We start from the raw sequence: 23,500 nt of genomic DNA, 5'->3' as shown, positions 1-23,500 counted from the left end.
ATTCGCCGTGTAACTGCAATTCACCTAATGAAACAGTAGAGGTGTGTTTATCTTCAAATTCACCTTCCTACAAGCTTTGCCAGCTTGGAACGAACAGAATTCGCCAAAGAATGTGCGATTCAGACTGGGAAATGCACGTAAGATCTGGGTAGAAAAGTATGCTTTTTACTGTCTAGAACAACTTAAAACTAAGCTTATTCGCCATGTAAGAGCAATTCACATAGTGAAACACTAGCGCTGTGTTTATCTTCAAAGTCATCTTCCTACAAGCTTTGCCGGCATGGAACCAACAGAATTCGCCAAAGAATGTGCGATACAGACTGGGAAATGCATGTATGGTCTGTGTAGAAAAGTATGCTTTTTACCGTATACAACAACTTAAAACTGAGCTTATTCGCCATGTAACAGCAGTTCACATTGTGAAACACTAGCGCTGTGTTTATCTTCAGAGTCATCTTCCTACAAGCTTTGCCGGCTTGGAACGAACAGAATTCGCCAAAGAATGTGCGATTGAGACTGGGAAACGCACGTTTGGTCTATATACAAATGTAAGCTTTTTACCGTCTAGAACAACTTAATACTAAGCCAGGTAACTGCAATTCACTTTATGAAGCACTCCCGGTGTGTTTATCTTCAAATTCATCTTACTACAAGCTTTGCTTGGTTAGAACGAACAGAATTCGCCAAAGAATGTGCGATTTAGACTGGGAAACCCACATTTGATCTATATAGAAAAGTATGCTTTTTAACGTCTAGAACAACTTAAAACTAAGCTTATTCGCCGTGTAACTGCAATTCACCTTATGAAACACTAGAGGTGTGTTTATCTTCAAATTCATCTTCCTACAAGCTTTGCCAGCTTGGAAAGAACAGAATTCGCCAAAGAATGTGCGATTCAGACTGGGAAATGCATGTATGATCTGTGTAGAAAAGTATGCTTTTTACCGTCTAGAACAACTTAAAACTGAGCTTATTCGCCGTGTAACTGCAATTCACCTTATGAAACACTGGAGGTGTGTTTATCTTCAAAATCATCTTCCTACAAGCTTTGCCAGCTTGGAAAGAACAGAATTCGCCAAAGAATGTGCGATTCAGACTGGGAAATGCATGTATGATCTGTGTAGAAAAGTATGCTTTTTACCGTCTAGAACAACTTAAAACTAAGCTTATTCGCCACGTAATAGCAATTCACATAGTGAAACACTAGCGCTGTGTTTATCTTCAGAGTCATCTTCCTACAAGCTTTGCCGGCATGGAACCAACAGAATTCGCCAAAGAATGTGCGATTCAGACTGGGAAATGCAGGTATGATCTGTGTAGAAAAGTATGCTTTTTACCGTCTACAACAACTTAAAACTAAGCTTATTCGCCATGTAACACCAATTAACATTGTGAAACACTAGCGCTGTGTTTATCTTCAAAGTCATCTTCCTACAAGCTTTGCCAGGTTGGAAGGAACAGAATTCGCCAAAGAATGTGCGATTCAGACTGGGAAATGCAGGTATGATCTGTGTAGAAAGGTATGCTTTTTACCGTCTACAACAACTTAAAACTAAGCTTATTCGCCATGTAACACCAATTAACATTGTGAAACACTAGTGCTGTGTTTATCTTCAAAGTCATCTTCCTACAAGCTTTGCCAGCTTGGAACGAACAGAATTCGCTAAAGAATGTGCGATTCAGACTGGGAAACCCACATTTGATCCATATAGAAAAGTATGCTTTTTAACGTCTAGAACAACTTAAAACTAAGCTTATTCGCCGTGTAACTGCAATTCACCTAATGAAACACTAGTGGTGTGTTTATCTTCAAATTCATCTTCCTACAAGCTTTGCCAGCTTGGAAAGAACAGAATTCTCCAAAGAATGTGCGATTCAGACTGGGAAATGCATGTATGATCTGTGTAGAAAAGTATGCTTTTTACCGTCTACAACAACTTAAAACTGAGCTTATTCGCCATGTAATATGAGTTCATATTGTGAAACACTAGCGCTGCGTTTATCTTCAGAGTCATCTTCCTACAAGCTTTGCCAGCTTGGAACGAACAGAATTCGCCAAAGAATGTGCGATTCAGACTGGGAAACGGACGTTTGGTCTATATACAAATGTAAGCTTTTTACTGTCTAGAACAACTTAATACTAAGCCAGGTAACTGCAATTCACTTTATGAAGCACTCCCGGTGTGTTTATCTTCAAATTCATCTTACTACAAGCGTTTCTTGGTTAGAACAAACAGAATTCGCCAAAGAATGTGCGATTCAGACTGGGAAATGCAGGTATGATCTGTGTAGAAAAGTATGCTTTTTACCGTCTACAACAACTTAAAACTAAGCTTATTCGCCATGTAACACCAATTAACATTGTGAAACACTAGCGCTGTGTTTATCTTCAAAGTCATCTTCCTACAAGCTTTGACAGCTTGGAACGAACAGAATTCGCTAAAGAATGTGCGATTCAGACTGGGAAACCCACATTTGATCCATATAGAAAAGTATGCTTTTTAACGTCTAGAACAACTTAAAACTGAGCTTATTCGCCGTGTAACTGCAATTCACCTTATGAAACACTGGAGGTGTGTTTATCTTCAAAATCATCTTCCTACAAGCTTTGCCAGCTTGGAAAGAACAGAATTCGCCAAAGAATGTGCGATTCAGACTGGGAAATGCATGTATGATCTGTGTAGAAAAGTATGCTTTTTACCGTCTAGAACAACTTAAAACTAAGCTTATTTGCCACGTAATAGCAATTCACATAGTGAAACACTAGCGCTGTGTTTATCTTCAGAGTCATCTTCCTACAAGCTTTGCCGGCATGGAACCAACAGAATTCGCCAAAGAATGTGCGATTCAGACTGGGAAATGCATGTATGGTCTGTGTAGAAAAGTATGCTTTTTACCGTCTACAACAACTTAAAACTGAGCTTATTCGCCATGTAACAGCAGTTCACATTGTGAAACACTAGCGCTGTGTTTATCTTCAGAGTCATCTTCCTACAAGCTTTGCCGGCTTGGAACGAACAGAATTCGCCAAAGAAAGTGCGATTGAGACTGGGAAACGCACGTTTGGTCTATATACAAATGTAAGCTTTTTACCGTCTAGAACAACTTAATACTAAGCCAGGTAACTGCAATTCACTTTATGAAGCACTCCCGGTGTGTTTATCTTCAAATTCATCTTACTACAAGCTTTGCTTGGTTAGAACGAACAGAATTCGCCAAAGAATGTGCGATTCAGACTGGGAAATGCAGGTATGATCTGTGTAGAAAAGTATGCTTTTTACCGTCTACAACAACTTAAAACTAAGCTTATTCGCCATGTAACACCAATTAACATTGTGAAACACTAGCGCTGTGTTTATCTTCAAAGTCATCTTCCTACAAGCTTTGCCAGGTTGGAAGGAACAGAATTCGCCAAAGAATGTGGGATTCAGACTGGGAAACCCACATTTGATCTATATAGAAAAGTATGCTTTGTAACGTCTAGAACAACTTAAAACTAAGCTTATTCGCCGTGTAACTGCAATTCACCTAATGAAACACTAGAGGTGTGTTTATCTTCAAATTCACCTTCCTACAAGCTTTGCCAGCTTGGAACGAACAGAATTCGCCAAAGAATGTGCGATTCAGACTGGGAAATGCACGTAAGATCTGGGTAGAAAAGTATGCTTTTTACTGTCTAGAACAACTTAAAACTAAGCTTATTCGCCATGTAAGAGCAATTCACATAGTGAAACACTAGCGCTGTGTTTATCTTCAAAGTCATCTTCCTACAAGCTTTGCCGGCATGGAACGAACAGAATTCGCCAAAGAATGTGCGATACAGACTGGGAAATGCATGTATGGTCTGTGTAGAAAAGTATGCTTTTTACCGTATACAACAACTTAAAACTGAGCTTATTCGCCATGTAACAGCAGTTCACATTGTGAAACACTAGCGCTGTGTTTATCTTCAGAGTCATCTTCCTACAAGCTTTGCCGGCTTGGAACGAACAGAATTCGCCAAAGAATGTGCGATTGAGACTGGGAAACGCACGTTTGGTCTATATACAAATGTAAGCTTTTTACCGTCTAGAACAACTTAATACTAAGCCAGGTAACTGCAATTCACTTTATGAAGCACTCCCGGTGTGTTTATCTTCAAATTCATCTTACTACAAGCTTTGCTTGGTTAGAACGAACAGAATTCGCCAAAGAATGTGCGATTAAGACTGGGAAACCCACATTTGATCTATATAGAAAAGTATGCTTTTTAACGTCTAGAACAACTTAAAACTAAGCTTATTCGCCGTGTAACTGCAATTCACCTTATGAAACACTAGAGGTGTGTTTATCTTCAAATTCATCTTCCTACAAGCTTTGCCAGCTTGGAAAGAACAGAATTCGCCAAAGAATGTGCGATTCAGACTGGGAAATGCAGGTATGATCTGTGTAGAAAAGTATGCTTTTTACCGTCTACAACAACTTAAAACTAAGCTTATTCGCCATGAAACAACAATTAACATTGTGAAACACTAGCGCTGTGTTTATCTTCAAAGTCATCTTCCTACAAGCTTTGCCAGCTTAGAACGAACAGAATTCGCCAAAGAATGTGCGATTCAGAATGGGAAACCCACATTTGATCTATATAGAAAAGTATGCTTTTTAACGTCTAGAACAACTTAAAACTGAGCTTATTCGCCGTGTAACTGCAATTCACCTTATGAAACACTAGCGGTGAGTTTATCTTCAAATTCATCTTCCTACAAGCTTTGCCAGCTTGGAAAGAACAGAATTCGCCAAAGAATGTGCGATTCAGACTGGGAAATGCATGTATGATCTGTGTAGAAAAGTATGCTTTTTACCGTCTAGAACAACTTAAAACTAAGCTTATTCGCCATGTAACAGCAATTCACATAGTGAAACACTAGCGCTGTGTTTATCTTCAAAGTCATCTTCTTACAAGCTTTGCCGGCATGGAACGAACAGAATTCGCCAAAGAATGTGCGATTGAGACTGGGAAACGCACGTTTGATCTATATACAAATGTAAGCTTTTTACCGTCTAGAACAACTTAAAACTAAGCCAGGTAACTGCAATTCACTTTATGAAGCACTCCCGGTGTGTTTATCTTCAAATTCATCTTACTACAAGCTTTGCTAGGTTAGAACGAACAGAATTCGCCAAAGAATGTGCGATTCAGACTGGGAAACCCACATTTGATCCATATAGAAAAGTATGCTTTTTAACGTCTAGAACAACGTAAAACTAAGCTTATTCGCCGTGTAACTGCAATTCACCTAATGAAACACTAGTGGTGTGTTTATCTTCAAATTCATCTTCCTACAAGCTTTGCCAGCTTGGAAAGAACAGAATTCGCCAAAGAATGTGCGATTCAGACTGGGAAAGGCATGTATGATCTGTGTAGAAAAGTATGCTTTTTACCGTCTAGAACAACTTAAAACTAAGCTTATTCGCCACGTAATAGCAATTCACATAGTGAAACACTAGCGCTGTGTTTATCTTCAGAGTCATCTTCCTACAAGCTTTGCCGGCATGGAACCAACAGAATTCGCCAAAGAATGTGCGATTCAGACTGGGAAATGCATGTATGGTATGTGTAGAAAAGTATGCTTTTTACCGTCTACAACAACTTAAAACTGAGCTTATTCGCCATGTAACAGCAGTTCACATTGTGAAACACTAGCGATGTGTTTATCTTCAGAGTCATCTTCCTACAAGCTTTGCCGGCTTGGAACGAACAGAATTCGCCAAACAATGTGCGATTGAGACTGGGAAACGCACGTTTGGTCTATATACAAATGTAAGCTTTTTACCGTCTAGAACAACTTAAAACTAAGCCAGGTAACTGCAATTCACTTTATGAAGCACTCCCGGTGTGTTTATCTTCAAATTCATCTTACTACAAGCTTTGCTTGGTTAGAACGAACAGAATTCGCCAAAGAATGTGCGATTCAGACTGGGAAATGCAGGTATGATCTGTGTAGAAAAGTATGCTTTTTACCGTCTACAACAACTTAAAACTAAGCTTATTCGCCATGTAACACCAATTAACATTGTGAAACACTAGTGCTGTGTTTATCTTCAAAGTCATCTTCCTACAAGCTTTGCCAGCTTGGAACGAACAGAATTCGCTAAAGAATGTGCGATTCAGACTGGGAAACCCACATTTGATCCATATAGAAAAGTATGCTTTTTAACGTCTAGAACAACTTAAAACTAAGCTTATTCGCCGTGTAACTGCAATTCACCTAATGAAACACTAGTGGTGTGTTTATCTTCAAATTCATCTTCCTACAAGCTTTGCCAGCTTGGAAAGAACAGAATTCGCCAAAGAATGTGCGATTCAGACTGGGAAATGCATGTATGATCTGTGTAGAAAAGTATGCTTTTTACCGTCTACAACAACTTAAAACTGAGCTTATTCGCCATGTAATATGAGTTCATATTGTGAAACACTAGCGCTGCGTTTATCTTCAGAGTCATCTTCCTACAAGCTTTGCCAGCTTGGAACGAACAGAATTCGCCAAAGAATGTGCGATTCAGACTGGGAAACGGACGTTTGGTCTATATACAAATGTAAGCTTTTTACTGTCTAGAACAACTTAATACTAAGCCAGGTAACTGCAATTCACTTTATGAAGCACTCCCGGTGTGTTTATCTTCAAATTCATCTTACTACAAGCGTTTCTTGGTTAGAACAAACAGAATTCGCCAAAGAATGTGCGATTCAGACTGGGAAATGCAGGTATGATCTGTGTAGAAAAGTATGCTTTTTACCGTCTACAACAACTTAAAACTAAGCTTATTCGCCATGTAACACCAATTAACATTGTGAAACACTAGCGCTGTGTTTATCTTCAAAGTCATCTTCCTACAAGCTTTGACAGCTTGGAACGAACAGAATTCGCTAAAGAATGTGCGATTCAGACTGGGAAACCCACATTTGATCCATATAGAAAAGTATGCTTTTTAACGTCTAGAACAACTTAAAACTGAGCTTATTCGCCGTGTAACTGCAATTCACCTTATGAAACACTGGAGGTGTGTTTATCTTCAAAATCATCTTCCTACAAGCTTTGCCAGCTTGGAAAGAACAGAATTCGCCAAAGAATGTGCGATTCAGACTGGGAAATGCATGTATGATCTGTGTAGAAAAGTATGCTTTTTACCGTCTAGAACAACTTAAAACTAAGCTTATTCGCCACGTAATAGCAATTCACATAGTGAAACACTAGCGCTGTGTTTATCTTCAGAGTCATCTTCCTACAAGCTTTGCCGGCATGGAACCAACAGAATTCGCCAAAGAATGTGCGATTCAGACTGGGAAATGCATGTATGGTCTGTGTAGAAAAGTATGCTTTTTACCGTCTACAACAACTTAAAACTGAGCTTATTCGCCATGTAACAGCAGTTCACATTGTGAAACACTAGCGCTGTGTTTATCTTCAGAGTCATCTTCCTACAAGCTTTGCCGGCTTGGAACGAACAGAATTCGCCAAAGAATGTGCGATTGAGACTGGGAAACGCACGTTTGGTCTATATACAAATGTAAGCTTTTTACCGTCTAGAACAACTTAATACTAAGCCAGGTAACTGCAATTCACTTTATGAAGCACTCCCGGTGTGTTTATCTTCAAATTCATCTTACTACAAGCTTTGCTAGGTTAGAACGAACAGAATTCGCCAAAGAATGTGCGATTCAGACTGGGAAATGCAGGTATGATCTGTGTAGAAAAGTATGCTTTTTACCGTCTACAACAACTTAAAACTAAGCTTATTCGCCATGAAACAACAATTAACATTGTGAAACACTAGCGCTGTGTTTATCTTCAAAGTCATCTTCCTACAAGCTTTGCCAGCTTGGAACGAACAGAATTCGCCAAAGAATGTGCGATTCAGAATGGGAAACCCACATTTGATCTATATAGAAAAGTATGCTTTTTAACGTCTAGAACAACTTAAAACTGAGCTTATTCGCCGTGTAACTGCAATTCACCTTATGAAACACTAGCGGTGAGTTTATCTTCAAATTCATCTTCCTACAAGCTTTGCCAGCTTGGAAAGAACAGAATTCGCCAAAGAATGTGCGATTCAGACTGGGAAATGCATGTATGATCTGTGTAGAAAAGTATGCTTTTTACCGTCTAGAACAACTTAAAACAAAGCTTATTCGCCATGTAACAGCAATTCACATAGTGAAACACTAGCGCTGTGTTTATCTTCAAAGTCATCTTCCTACAAGCTTTGCCGGCATGGAACGAACAGAATTCGCCAAAGAATGTGCGATTGAGACTGGGAAACGCACGTTTGGTCTATATACAAATGTAAGCTTTTTACCGTCTAGAACAACTTAATACTAAGCCAGGTAACTGCAATTCACTTTATGAAGCACTCCCGGTGTGTTTATCTTCAAATTCATCTTACTACAAGCTTTGCCAGCTTGGAAAGAACAGAATTCGCCAAAGAATGTGCGATTCAGACTGGGAAATGCATGTATGATCTGTGTAGAAAAGTATGCTTTTTACCGTCTAGAACAACTTAAAACTAAGCTTATTCGCCACGTAATAGCAATTCACATAGTGAAACACTAGCGCTGTGTTTATCTTCAGAGTCATCTTCCTACAAGCTTTGCCGGCATGGAACCAACAGAATTCGCCAAAGAATGTGCGATTCAGACTGGGAAATGCATGTATGGTATGTGTAGAAAAGTATGCTTTTTACCGTCTACAACAACTTAAAACTGAGCTTATTCGCCATGTAACAGCAGTTCACATTGTGAAACACTAGCGCTGTGTTTATCTTCAGAGTCATCTTCCTACAAGCTTTGCCGGCTTGGAACGAACAGAATTCGCCAAAGAATGTGCGATTGAGACTGGGAAACGCACGTTTGGTCTATATACAAATGTAAGCTTTTTACCGTCTAGAACAACTTAAAACTGAGCCAGGTAACTGCAATTCACTTTATGAAGCACTCCCGGTGTGTTTATCTTCAATTTCATCTTACTACAAGCTTTGCTAGGTTAGAACGAACAGAATTCGCCAAAGAATGTGCGATTCAGACTGGGAAATGCAGGTATGATCTGTGTAGAAAAGTATGCTTTTTACCGTCTACAACAACTTAAAACTGAGCTTATTCGCCATGTAATATGAGTTCATATTGTGAAACACTAGCGCTGTGTTTATCTTCAGAGTCATCTTCCTACAAGCTTTGCCAGCTTGGAACGAACAGAATTCGCCAAAGAATGTGCGATTCAGACTGGGAAATGCAGGTATGATCTGTGTAGAAAAGTATGCTTTTTACCGTCTACAACAACTTAAAACTAAGCTTATTCGCCATGTAACACCAATTAACATTGTGAAACACTAGCGCTGTGTTTATCTTCAAAGTCATCTTCCTACAAGCTTTGCCAGGTTGGAAGGAACAGAATTCGCCAAAGAATGTGCGATTCAGACTGGGAAACCCACATTTGATCTATATAGAAAAGTATGCTTTTTAACGTCTAGAACAACTTAAAACTAAGCTTATTCGCCGTGTAACTGCAATTCACCTTATGAAACACTAGAGGTGTGTTTATCTTCAAATTCACCTTCCTACAAGCTTTGCCAGCTTGGAACGAACAGAATTCGCCAAAGAATGTGCGATTCAGACTGGGAAATGCACGTAAGATCTGGGTAGAAAAGTATGCTTTTTACTGTCTAGAACAACTTAAAACTAAGCTTATTCGCCATGTAAGAGCAATTCACATAGTGAAACACTAGCGCTGTGGTTATCTTCAAAGTCATCTTCCTACAAGCTTTGCCGGCATGGAACCAACAGAATTCGCCAAAGAATGTGCGATACAGACTGGGAAATGCATGTATGGTCTGTGTAGAAAAGTATGCTTTTTACCGTATACAACAACTTAAAACTGAGCTTATTCGCCATGTAACAGCAGTTCACATTGTGAAACACTAGCGCTGTGTTTATCTTCAGAGTCATCTTCCTACAAGCTTTGCCGGCTTGGAACGAACAGAATTCGCCAAAGAATGTGCGATTGAGACTGGGAAACGCACGTTTGGTCTATATACAAATGTAAGCTTTTTACCGTCTAGAACAACTTAATACTAAGCCAGGTAACTGCAATTCACTTTATGAAGCACTCCCGGTGTGTTTATCTTCAAATTCATCTTACTACAAGCTTTGCTTGGTTAGAACGAACAGAATTCGCCAAAGAATGTGCGATTAAGACTGGGAAACCCACATTTGATCTATATAGAAAAGTATGCTTTTTAACTCTAGAACAACTTAAAACTAAGCTTATTCGCCGTGTAACTGCAATTCACCTTATGAAACACTAGAGGTGTGTTTATCTTCAAATTCATCTTCCTACAAGCTTTGCCAGCTTGGAAAGAACAGAATTCGCCAAAGAATGTGCGATTCAGACTGGGAAATGCATGTATGATCTGTGTAGAAAAGTATGCTTTTTACCGTCTAGAACAACTTAAAACTGAGCTTATTCGCCGTGTAACTGCAATTCACCTTATGAAACACTGGAGGTGTGTTTATCTTCAAAATCATCTTCCTACAAGCTTTGCCAGCTTGGAAAGAACAGAATTCGCCAAAGAATGTGCGATTCAGACTGGGAAATGCATGTATGATCTGTGTAGAAAAGTATGCTTTTTACCGTCTAGAACAACTTAAAACTAAGCTTATTCGCCACGTAATAGCAATTCACATAGTGAAACACTAGCGCTGTGTTTATCTTCAGAGTCATCTTCCTACAAGCTTTGCCGGCATGGAACCAACAGAATTCGCCAAAGAATGTGCGATTCAGACTGGGAAATGCAGGTATGATCTGTGTAGAAAAGTATGCTTTTTACCGTCTACAACAACTTAAAACTAAGCTTATTCGCCATGTAACACCAATTAACATTGTGAAACACTAGCGCTGTGTTTATCTTCAAAGTCATCTTCCTACAAGCTTTGCCAGGTTGGAAGGAACAGAATTCGCCAAAGAATGTGCGATTCAGACTGGGAAATGCAGGTATGATCTGTGTAGAAAGGTATGCTTTTACCGTCTACAACAACTTAAAACTAAGCTTATTCGCCATGTAACACCAATTAACATTGTGAAACACTAGTGCTGTGTTTATCTTCAAAGTCATCTTCCTACAAGCTTTGCCAGCTTGGAACGAACAGAATTCGCTAAAGAATGTGCGATTCAGACTGGGAAACCCACATTTGATCCATATAGAAAAGTATGCTTTTTAACGTCTAGAACAACTTAAAACTAAGCTTATTCGCCGTGTAACTGCAATTCACCTAATGAAACACTAGTGGTGTGTTTATCTTCAAATTCATCTTCCTACAAGCTTTGCCAGCTTGGAAAGAACAGAATTCGCCAAAGAATGTGCGATTCAGACTGGGAAATGCATGTATGATCTGTGTAGAAAAGTATGCTTTTTACCGTCTACAACAACTTAAAACTGAGCTTATTCGCCATGTAATATGAGTTCATATTGTGAAACACTAGCGCTGCGTTTATCTTCAGAGTCATCTTCCTACAAGCTTTGCCAGCTTGGAACGAACAGAATTCGCCAAAGAATGTGCGATTCAGACTGGGAAACGCACGTTTGGTCTATATACAAATGTAAGCTTTTTACTGTCTAGAACAACTTAATACTAAGCCAGGTAACTGCAATTCACTTTATGAAGCACTCCCGGTGTGTTTATCTTCAAATTCATCTTACTACAAGCGTTTCTTGGTTAGAACAAACAGAATTCGCCAAAGAATGTGCGATTCAGACTGGGAAATGCAGGTATGATCTGTGTAGAAAAGTATGCTTTTTACCGTCTACAACAACTTAAAACTAAGCTTATTCGCCATGTAACACCAATTAACATTGTGAAACACTAGCGCTGTGTTTATCTTCAAAGTCATCTTCCTACAAGCTTTGACAGCTTGGAACGAACAGAATTCGCTAAAGAATGTGCGATTCAGACTGGGAAACCCACATTTGATCCATATAGAAAAGTATGCTTTTTAACGTCTAGAACAACTTAAAACTGAGCTTATTCGCCGTGTAACTGCAATTCACCTTATGAAACACTGGAGGTGTGTTTATCTTCAAAATCATCTTCCTACAAGCTTTGCCAGCTTGGAAAGAACAGAATTCGCCAAAGAATGTGCGATTCAGACTGGGAAATGCATGTATGATCTGTGTAGAAAAGTATGCTTTTTACCGTCTAGAACAACTTAAAACTAAGCTTATTCGCCACGTAATAGCAATTCACATAGTGAAACACTAGCGCTGTGTTTATCTTCAGAGTCATCTTCCTACAAGCTTTGCCGGCATGGAACCAACAGAATTCGCCAAAGAATGTGCGATTCAGACTGGGAAATGCATGTATGGTCTGTGTAGAAAAGTATGCTTTTTACCGTCTACAACAACTTAAAACTGAGCTTATTCGCCATGTAACAGCAGTTCACATTGTGAAACACTAGCGCTGTGTTTATCTTCAGAGTCATCTTCCTACAAGCTTTGCCGGCTTGGAACGAACAGAATTCGCCAAAGAAAGTGCGATTGAGACTGGGAAACGCACGTTTGGTCTATATACAAATGTAAGCTTTTTACCGTCTAGAACAACTTAATACTAAGCCAGGTAACTGCAATTCACTTTATGAAGCACTCCCGGTGTGTTTATCTTCAAATTCATCTTACTACAAGCTTTGCTTGGTTAGAACGAACAGAATTCGCCAAAGAATGTGCGATTCAGACTGGGAAATGCAGGTATGATCTGTGTAGAAAAGTATGCTTTTTACCGTCTACAACAACTTAAAACTAAGCTTATTCGCCATGTAACACCAATTAACATTGTGAAACACTAGCGCTGTGTTTATCTTCAAAGTCATCTTCCTACAAGCTTTGCCAGGTTGGAAGGAACAGAATTCGCCAAAGAATGTGGGATTCAGACTGGGAAACCCACATTTGATCTATATAGAAAAGTATGCTTTGTAACGTCTAGAACAACTTAAAACTAAGCTTATTCGCCGTGTAACTGCAATTCACCTAATGAAACACTAGAGGTGTGTTTATCTTCAAATTCACCTTCCTACAAGCTTTGCCAGCTTGGAACGAACAGAATTCGCCAAAGAATGTGCGATTCAGACTGGGAAATGCACGTAAGATCTGGGTAGAAAAGTATGCTTTTTACTGTCTAGAACAACTTAAAACTAAGCTTATTCGCCATGTAAGAGCAATTCACATAGTGAAACACTAGCGCTGTGTTTATCTTCAAAGTCATCTTCCTACAAGCTTTGCCGGCATGGAACGAACAGAATTCGCCAAAGAATGTGCGATACAGACTGGGAAATGCATGTATGGTCTGTGTAGAAAAGTATGCTTTTTACCGTATACAACAACTTAAAACTGAGCTTATTCGCCATGTAACAGCAGTTCACATTGTGAAACACTAGCGCTGTGTTTATCTTCAGAGTCATCTTCCTACAAGCTTTGCCGGCTTGGAACGAACAGAATTCGCCAAAGAATGTGCGATTGAGACTGGGAAACGCACGTTTGGTCTATATACAAATGTAAGCTTTTTACCGTCTAGAACAACTTAATACTAAGCCAGGTAACTGCAATTCACTTTATGAAGCACTCCCGGTGTGTTTATCTTCAAATTCATCTTACTACAAGCTTTGCTTGGTTAGAACGAACAGAATTCGCCAAAGAATGTGCGATTAAGACTGGGAAACCCACATTTGATCTATATAGAAAAGTATGCTTTTTAACGTCTAGAACAACTTAAAACTAAGCTTATTCGCCGTGTAACTGCAATTCACCTTATGAAACACTAGAGGTGTGTTTATCTTCAAATTCATCTTCCTACAAGCTTTGCCAGCTTGGAAAGAACAGAATTCGCCAAAGAATGTGCGATTCAGACTGGGAAATGCAGGTATGATCTGTGTAGAAAAGTATGCTTTTTACCGTCTACAACAACTTAAAACTGAGCTTATTCGCCATGTAACAGCAGTTCACATTGTGAAACACTAGCGATGTGTTTATCTTCAGAGTCATCTTCCTACAAGCTTTGCCGGCTTGGAACGAACAGAATTCGCCAAACAATGTGCGATTGAGACTGGGAAACGCACGTTTGGTCTATATACAAATGTAAGCTTTTTACCGTCTAGAACAACTTAAAACTAAGCCAGGTAACTGCAATTCACTTTATGAAGCACTCCCGGTGTGTTTATCTTCAAATTCATCTTACTACAAGCTTTGCTTGGTTAGAACGAACAGAATTCGCCAAAGAATGTGCGATTCAGACTGGGAAATGCAGGTATGATCTGTGTAGAAAAGTATGCTTTTTACCGTCTACAACAACTTAAAACTAAGCTTATTCGCCATGTAACACCAATTAACATTGTGAAACACTAGTGCTGTGTTTATCTTCAAAGTCATCTTCCTACAAGCTTTGCCAGCTTGGAACGAACAGAATTCGCTAAAGAATGTGCGATTCAGACTGGGAAACCCACATTTGATCCATATAGAAAAGTATGCTTTTTAACGTCTAGAACAACTTAAAACTAAGCTTATTCGCCGTGTAACTGCAATTCACCTAATGAAACACTAGTGGTGTGTTTATCTTCAAATTCATCTTCCTACAAGCTTTGCCAGCTTGGAAAGAACAGAATTCGCCAAAGAATGTGCGATTCAGACTGGGAAATGCATGTATGATCTGTGTAGAAAAGTATGCTTTTTACCGTCTACAACAACTTAAAACTGAGCTTATTCGCCATGTAATATGAGTTCATATTGTGAAACACTAGCGCTGCGTTTATCTTCAGAGTCATCTTCCTACAAGCTTTGCCAGCTTGGAACGAACAGAATTCGCCAAAGAATGTGCGATTCAGACTGGGAAACGGACGTTTGGTCTATATACAAATGTAAGCTTTTTACTGTCTAGAACAACTTAATACTAAGCCAGGTAACTGCAATTCACTTTATGAAGCACTCCCGGTGTGTTTATCTTCAAATTCATCTTACTACAAGCGTTTCTTGGTTAGAACAAACAGAATTCGCCAAAGAATGTGCGATTCAGACTGGGAAATGCAGGTATGATCTGTGTAGAAAAGTATGCTTTTTACCGTCTACAACAACTTAAAACTAAGCTTATTCGCCATGTAACACCAATTAACATTGTGAAACACTAGCGCTGTGTTTATCTTCAAAGTCATCTTCCTACAAGCTTTGACAGCTTGGAACGAACAGAATACGCTAAAGAATGTGCGATTCAGACTGGGAAACCCACATTTGATCCATATAGAAAAGTATGCTTTTTACCGTCTAGAACAACTTAAAACTGAGCTTATTCGCCGTGTAACTGCAATTCACCTTATGAAACACTGGAGGTGTGTTTATCTTCAAAATCATCTTCCTACAAGCTTTGCCAGCTTGGAAAGAACAGAATTCGCCAAAGAATGTGCGATTCAGACTGGGAAATGCATGTATGATCTGTGTAGAAAAGTATGCTTTTTACCGTCTAGAACAACTTAAAACTAAGCTTATTCGCCACGTAATAGCAATTCACATAGTGAAACACTAGCGCTGTGTTTATCTTCAGAGTCATCTTCCTACAAGCTTTGCCGGCATGGAACCAACAGAATTCGCCAAAGAATGTGCGATTCAGACTGGGAAATGCATGTATGGTCTGTGTAGAAAAGTATGCTTTTTACTGTATACAACAACTTAAAACTGAGCTTATTCGCCATGTAACAGCAGTTCACATTGTGAAACACTAGCGCTGTGTTTATCTTCAGAGTCATCTTCCTACAAGCTTTGCCGGCTTGGAACGAACAGAATTCGCCAAAGAATGTGCGATTGAGACTGGGAAACGCACGTTTGGTCTATATACAAATGTAAGCTTTTTACCGTCTAGAACAACTTAATACTAAGCCAGGTAACTGCAATTCACTTTATGAAGCACTCCCGGTGTGTTTATCTTCAAATTCATCTTACTACAAGCTTTGCTTGGTTAGAACGAACAGAATTCGCCAAAGAATGTGCGATTCAGACTGGGAAATGCAGGTATGATCTGTGTAGAAAAGTATGCTTTTTACCGTCTACAACAACTTAAAACTAAGCTTATTCGCCATGTAACACCAATTAACATTGTGAAACACTAGCGCTGTGTTTATCTTCAAAGTCATCTTCCTACAAGCTTTGACAGCTTGGAACGAAGAGAATTCGCTAAAGAATGTGCGATTCAGACTGGGAAACCCACATTTGATCCATATAGAAAAGTATGCTTTTTAACGTCTAGAACAACTTAAAACTGAGCTTATTCGCCGTGTAACTGTAATTCACCTTATGAAACACTGGAGGTGTGTTTATCTTCAAATTCATCTTCCTACAAGCTTTGCCAGCTTGGAAAGAACAGAATTCGCCAAAGAATGTGCGATTCAGACTGGGAAATGCATGTATGATCTGTGTAGAAAAGTATGCTTTTTACCGTCTAGAACAACTTAAAACTAAGCTTATTTGCCGTGTAACTGCAATTCACCTTATGAAACACTAGAGGTGTGTTTATCTTCAAATTCATCTTACTACAAGCTTTGCCAGCTTGGAAAGAACAGAATTCGCCAAAGAATGTGCGATTCAGACTGGGAAATGCAGGTATGATCTGTGTAGAAAAGTATGCTTTTTACCGTCTACAACAACTTAAAACTAAGCTTATTCGCCATGAAACAACAATTAACATTGTGAAACACTAGCGCTGTGTTTATCTTCAAAGTCATCTTCCTACAAGCTTTGCCAGCTTGGAACGAACAGAATTCGCCAAAGAATGTGCGATTCAGAATGGGAAACCCACATTTGATCTATATAGAAAAGTATGCTTTTTAACGTCTAGAACAACTTAAAACTGAGCTTATTCGCCGTGTAACTGCATTTCACCTTATGAAACACTAGCGGTGAGTTTATCTTCAAATTCATCTTCCTACAAGCTTTGCCAGCTTGGAAAGAACAGAATTCGCCAAAGAATGTGCGATTCAGACTGGGAAATGCATGTATGATCTGTGTAGAAAAGTATGCTTTTTACCGTCTAGAACAACTTAAAACTAAGCTTATTCGCCATGTAACAGCAATTCACATAGTGGAACACTAGCGCTGTGTTTATCTTCAAAGTCATCTTCCTACAAGCTTTGCCGGCATGGAACGAACAGAATTCGCCAAAGAATGTGCGATTGAGACTGGGAAACGCACGTTTGATCTATATACAAATGTAAGCTTTTTACCGTCTAGAAAAACTTAAAACTAAGCCAGGTAACTGCAATTCACTTTATGAAGCACTCCCGGTGTGTTTATCTTCAAATTCATCTTACTACAAGCTTTGCTAGGTTAGAACGAACAGAATTCGCCAAAGAATGTGCGATTCAGACTGGGAAACCCACATTTGATCCATATAGAAAAGTATGCTTTTTAACGTCTAGAACAACGTAAAACTAAGCTTATTCACCGTGTAACTGCAATTCACCTAATGAAACACTAGTGGTGTGTTTATCTTCAAATTCATCTTCCTACAAGCTTTGCCAGCTTGGAAAGAACAGAATTCGCCAAAGAATGTGCGATTCAGACTGGGAAATGCATGTATGATCTGTGTAGAAAAGTATGCTTTTTACCGTCTAGAACAACTTAAAACTAAGCTTATTCGCCACGTAATAGCAATTCACATAGTGAAACACTAGCGCTGTGTTTATCTTCAGAGTCATCTTCCTACAAGCTTTGCCGGCATGGAACCAACAGAATTCGCCAAAGAATGTGCGATTCAGACTGGGAAATGCATGTATGGTCTGTGTAGAAAAGTATGCTTTTTACCGTCTACAACAACTTAAAACTGAGCTTATTCGCCATGTAACAGCAGTTCACATTGTGAAACACTAGCGATGTGTTTATCTTCAGAGTCATCTTCCTACAAGCTTTGCCGGCTTGGAACGAACAGAATTCGCCAAACAATGTGCGATTGAGACTGGGAAACGCACGTTTGGTCTATATACAAATGTAAGCTTTTTACCGTCTAGAACAACTTAAAACTAAGCCAGGTAACTGCAATTCACTTTATGAAGCACTCCCGGTGTGTTTATCTTCAAATTCATCTTACTACAAGCTTTGCTTGGTTAGAACGAACAGAATTCGCCAAAGAATGTGCGATTCAGACTGGGAAATGCAGGTATGATCTGTGTAGAAAAGTATGCTTTTTACCGTCTACAACAACTTAAAACTAAGCTTATTCGCCATGTAACACCAATTAACATTGTGAAACACTAGTGCTGTGTTTATCTTCAAAGTCATCTTCCTACAAGCTTTGCCAGCTTGGAACGAACAGAATTCGCTAAAGAATGTGCGATTCAGACTGGGAAACCCACATTTGATCCATATAGAAAAGTATGCTTTTTAACGTCTAGAACAACTTAAAACTAAGCTTATTCGCCGTGTAACTGCAATTCACCTAATGAAACACTAGTGGTGTGTTTATCTTCAAATTCATCTTCCTACAAGCTTTGCCAGCTTGGAAAGAACAGAATTCGCCAAAGAATGTGCGATTCAGACTGGGAAATGCATGTATGATCTGTGTAGAAAAGTATGCTTTTTACCGTCTACAACAACTTAAAACTGAGCTTATTCGCCATGTAATATGAGTTCATATTGTGAAACACTAGCGCTGCGTTTATCTTCAGAGTCATCTTCCTACAAGCTTTGCCAGCTTGGAACGAACAGAATTCGCCAAAGAATGTGCGATTCAGACTGGGAAACGGACGTTTGGTCTATATACAAATGTAAGCTTTTTACTGTCTAGAACAACTTAATACTAAGCCAGGTAACTGCAATTCACTTTATGAAGCACTCCCGGTGTGTTTATCTTCAAATTCATCTTACTACAAGCGTTTCTTGGTTAGAACAAACAGAATTCGCCAAAGAATGTGCGATTCAGACTGGGAAATGCAGGTATGATCTGTGTAGAAAAGTATGCTTTTTACCGTCTACAACAACTTAAAACTAAGCTTATTCGCCATGTAACACCAATTAACATTGTGAAACACTAGCGCTGTGTTTATCTTCAAAGTCATCTTCCTACAAGCTTTGACAGCTTGGAACGAACAGAATTCGCTAAAGAATGTGCGATTCAGACTGGGAAACCCACATTTGATCCATATAGAAAAGTATGCTTTTTAACGTCTAGAACAACTTAAAACTGAGCTTATTCGCCGTGTAACTGCAATTCACCTTATGAAACACTGGAGGTGTGTTTATCTTCAAAATCATCTTCCTACAAGCTTTGCCAGCTTGGAAAGAACAGAATTCGCCAAAGAATGTGCGATTCAGACTGGGAAATGCATGTATGATCTGTGTAGAAAAGTATGCTTTTTACCGTCTAGAACAACTTAAAACTAAGCTTATTCGCCACGTAATAGCAATTCACATAGTGAAACACTAGCGCTGTGTTTATCTTCAGAGTCATCTTCCTACAAGCTTTGCCGGCATGGAACCAACAGAATTCGCCAAAGAATGTGCGATTCAGACTGGGAAATGCATGTATGGTCTGTGTAGAAAAGTATGCTTTTTACCGTATACAACAACTTAAAACTGAGCTTATTCGCCATGTAACAGCAGTTCACATTGTGAAACACTAGCGCTGTGTTTATCTTCAGAGTCATCTTCCTACAAGCTTTGCCGGCTTGGAACGAACAGAATTCGCCAAAGAATGTGCGATTGAGACTGGGAAACGCACGTTTGGTCTATATACAAATGTAAGCTTTTTACCGTCTAGAACAACTTAATACTAAGCCAGGTAACTGCAATTCACTTTATGAAGCACTCCCGGTGTGTTTATCTTCAAATTCATCTTACTACAAGCTTTGCTAGGTTAGAACGAACAGAATTCGCCAAAGAATGTGCGATTCAGACTGGGAAATGCAGGTATGATCTGTGTAGAAAAGTATGCTTTTTACCGTCTACAACAACTTAAAACTAAGCTTATTCGCCATGAAACAACAATTAACATTGTGAAACACTAGCGCTGTGTTTATCTTCAAAGTCATCTTCCTACAAGCTTTGCCAGCTTGGAACGAACAGAATTCGCCAAAGAATGTGCGATTCAGAATGGGAAACCCACATTTGATCTATATAGAAAAGTATGCTTTTTAACGTCTAGAACAACTTAAAACTGAGCTTATTCGCCGTGTAACTGCAATTCACCTTATGAAACACTAGCGGTGAGTTTATCTTCAAATTCATCTTCCTACAAGCTTTGCCAGCTTGGAAAGAACAGAATTCGCCAAAGAATGTGCGATTCAGACTGGGAAATGCATGTATGATCTGTGTAGAAAAGTATGCTTTTTACCGTCTAGAACAACTTAAAACTAAGCTTATTCGCCATGTAACAGCAATTCACATAGTGAAACACTAGCGCTGTGTTTATCTTCAAAGTCATCTTCCTACAAGCTTTGCCGGCATGGAACGAACAGAATTCGCCAAAGAATGTGCGATTGAGACTGGGAAACGCACGTTTGATCTATATACAAATGTAAGCTTTTTACCGTCTAGAACAACTTAAAACTAAGCCAGGTAACTGCAATTCACTTTATGAAGCACTCCCGGTGTGTTTATCTTCAAATTCATCTTACTACAAGCTTTGCTTGGTTAGAACGAACAGAATTCGCCAAAGAATGTGCGATTCAGACTGGGAAATGCAGGTATGATCTGTGTAGAAAAGTATGCTTTTTACCGTCTACAACAACTTAAAACTAAGCTTATTCGCCATGTAACACCAATTAACATTGTGAAACACTAGCGCTGTGTTTATCTTCAAAGTCATCTTCCTACAAGCTTTGACAGCTTGGAACGAAGAGAATTCGCTAAAGAATGTGCGATTCAGACTGGGAAACCCACATTTGATCCATATAGAAAAGTATGCTTTTTAACGTCTAGAACAACTTAAAACTGAGCTTATTCGCCGTGTAACTGCAATTCACCTAATGAAACACTGGAGGTGTGTTTATCTTCAAATTCATCTTCCTACAAGCTTTGCCAGCTTGGAAAGAACAGAATTCGCCAAAGAATGTGCGATTCAGACTGGGAAATGCATGTATGATCTGTGTAGAAAAGTATGCTTTTTACCGTCTAGAACAACTTAAAACTAAGCTTATTCGCCACGTAATAGCAATTCACATAGTGAAACACTAGCGCTGTGTTTATCTTCAGAGTCATCTTCCTACAAGCTTTGCCGGCATGGAACCAACAGAATTCGCCAAAGAATGTGCGATTCAGACTGGGAAATGCATGTATGGTATGTGTAGAAAAGTATGCTTTTTACCGTCTACAACAACTTAAAACTGAGCTTATTCGCCATGTAACAGCAGTTCACATTGTGAAACACTAGCGATGTGTTTATCTTCAGAGTCATCTTCCTACAAGCTTTGCCGGCTTGGAACGAACAGAATTCGCCAAAGAATGTGCGATTGAGACTGGGAAACGCACGTTTGGTCTATATACAAATGTAAGCTTTTTACCGTCTAGAACAACTTAAAACTAAGCCAGGTAACTGCAATTCACTTTATGAAGCACTCCCGGTGTGTTTATCTTCAAATTCATCTTACTACAAGCTTTGCTTGGTTAGAACGAACAGAATTCGCCAAAGAATGTGCGATTGAGACTGGGAAACGCACGTTTGATCTTTATACAAATGTAAGATTTTTACCGTCTAGAACAACTTAAAACTGGCCAGGTAACTGCAATTCACTTTATGAAGCACTCCCGGTGTGTTTATTTTCAAATTCATCTTACTACAAGCTTTGCTAGGTTAGAACGAACAGAATTCGCCAAAGAATGTGCGATTCAGACTGGGAAATGCAGGTATGATCTGTGTAGAAAAGTATGCTTTTTACCGTCTACAACAACTTAAAACTAAGCTTATTCGCCATGAAACAACAATTAACATTGTGAAACACTAGCGCTGTGTTTATCTTCAAAGTCATCTTCCTACAAGCTTTGCCAGCTTGGAACGAACAGAATTCGCCAAAGAATGTGCGATTCAGAATGGGAAACCCACATTTGATCTATATAGAAAAGTATGCTTTTTAACGTCTAGAACAACTTAAAACTGAGCTTATTCGCCGTGTAACTGCAATTCACCTTATGAAACACTAGCGGTGAGTTTATCTTCAAATTCATCTTCCTACAAGCTTTGCCAGCTTGGAAAGAACAGAATTCGCCAAAGAATGTGCGATTCAGACTGGGAAATGCATGTATGATCTGTGTAGAAAAGTATGCTTTTTACCGTCTAGAACAACTTAAAACTAAGCTTATTCGCCATGTAACAGCAATTCACATAGTGAAACACTAGCGCTGTGTTTATCTTCAAAGTCATCTTCCTACAAGCTTTGCCGGCATGGAACGAACAGAATTCGCCAAAGAATGTGCGATTGAGACTGGGAAACGCACGTTTGATCTATATACAAATGTAAGCTTTTTACCGTCTAGAACAACTTAAAACTAAGCCAGGTAACTGCAATTCACTTTATGAAGCACTCCCGGTGTGTTTATCTTCAAATTCATCTTACTACAAGCTTTGCTAGGTTAGAACGAACAGAATTCGCCAAAGAATGTGCGATTCAGACTGGGAAACCCACATTTGATCCATATAGAAAAGTATGCTTTTTAACGTCTAGAACAACGTAAAACTAAGCTTATTCGCCGTGTAACTGCAATTCACCTAATGAAACACTAGTGGTGTGTTTATCTTCAAATTCATCTTCCTACAAGCTTTGCCAGCTTGGAAAGAACAGAATTCGCCAAAGAATGTGCGATTCAGACTGTGAAATGCATGTATGATCTGTGTAGAAAAGTATGCTTTTTACCGTCTAGAACAACTTAAAACTAAGCTTATTCGCCACGTAATAGCAATTCACATAGTGAAACACTAGCGCTGTGTTTATCTTCAGAGTCATCTTCCTACAAGCTTTGCCGGCATGGAACCAACAGAATTCGCCAAAGAATGTGCGATTCAGACTGGGAAATGCATGTATGGTATGTGTAGAAAAGTATGCTTTTTACCGTCTACAACAACTTAAAACTGAGCTTATTCGCCATGTAACAGCAGTTCACATTGTGAAACACTAGCGCTGTGTTTATCTTCAGAGTCATCTTCCTACAAGCTTTGCCGGCTTGGAACGAACAGAATTCGCCAAAGAATGTGCGATTGAGACTGGGAAACGCACGTTTGGTCTATATACAAATGTAAGCTTTTTACCGTCTAGAACAACTTAAAACTGAGCCAGGTAACTGCAATTCACTTTATGAAGCACTCCCGGTGTGTTTATCTTCAATTTCATCTTACTACAAGCTTTGCTAGGTTAGAACGAACAGAATTCGCCAAAGAATGTGCGATTCAGACTGGGAAATGCAGGTATGATCTGTGTAGAAAAGTATGCTTTTTACCGTCTACAACAACTTAAAACTG

Source organism: Rattus norvegicus, chromosome 19 (genome assembly GCF_021556685.1).
Source record: "Rattus norvegicus strain SHRSP/BbbUtx chromosome 19, alternate assembly SHRSP_T2T, whole genome shotgun sequence".
NCBI classification, from domain to species: domain Eukaryota; kingdom Metazoa; phylum Chordata; class Mammalia; order Rodentia; family Muridae; genus Rattus; species Rattus norvegicus.
Note: the sequence above shows the minus strand (reverse complement) of the source record.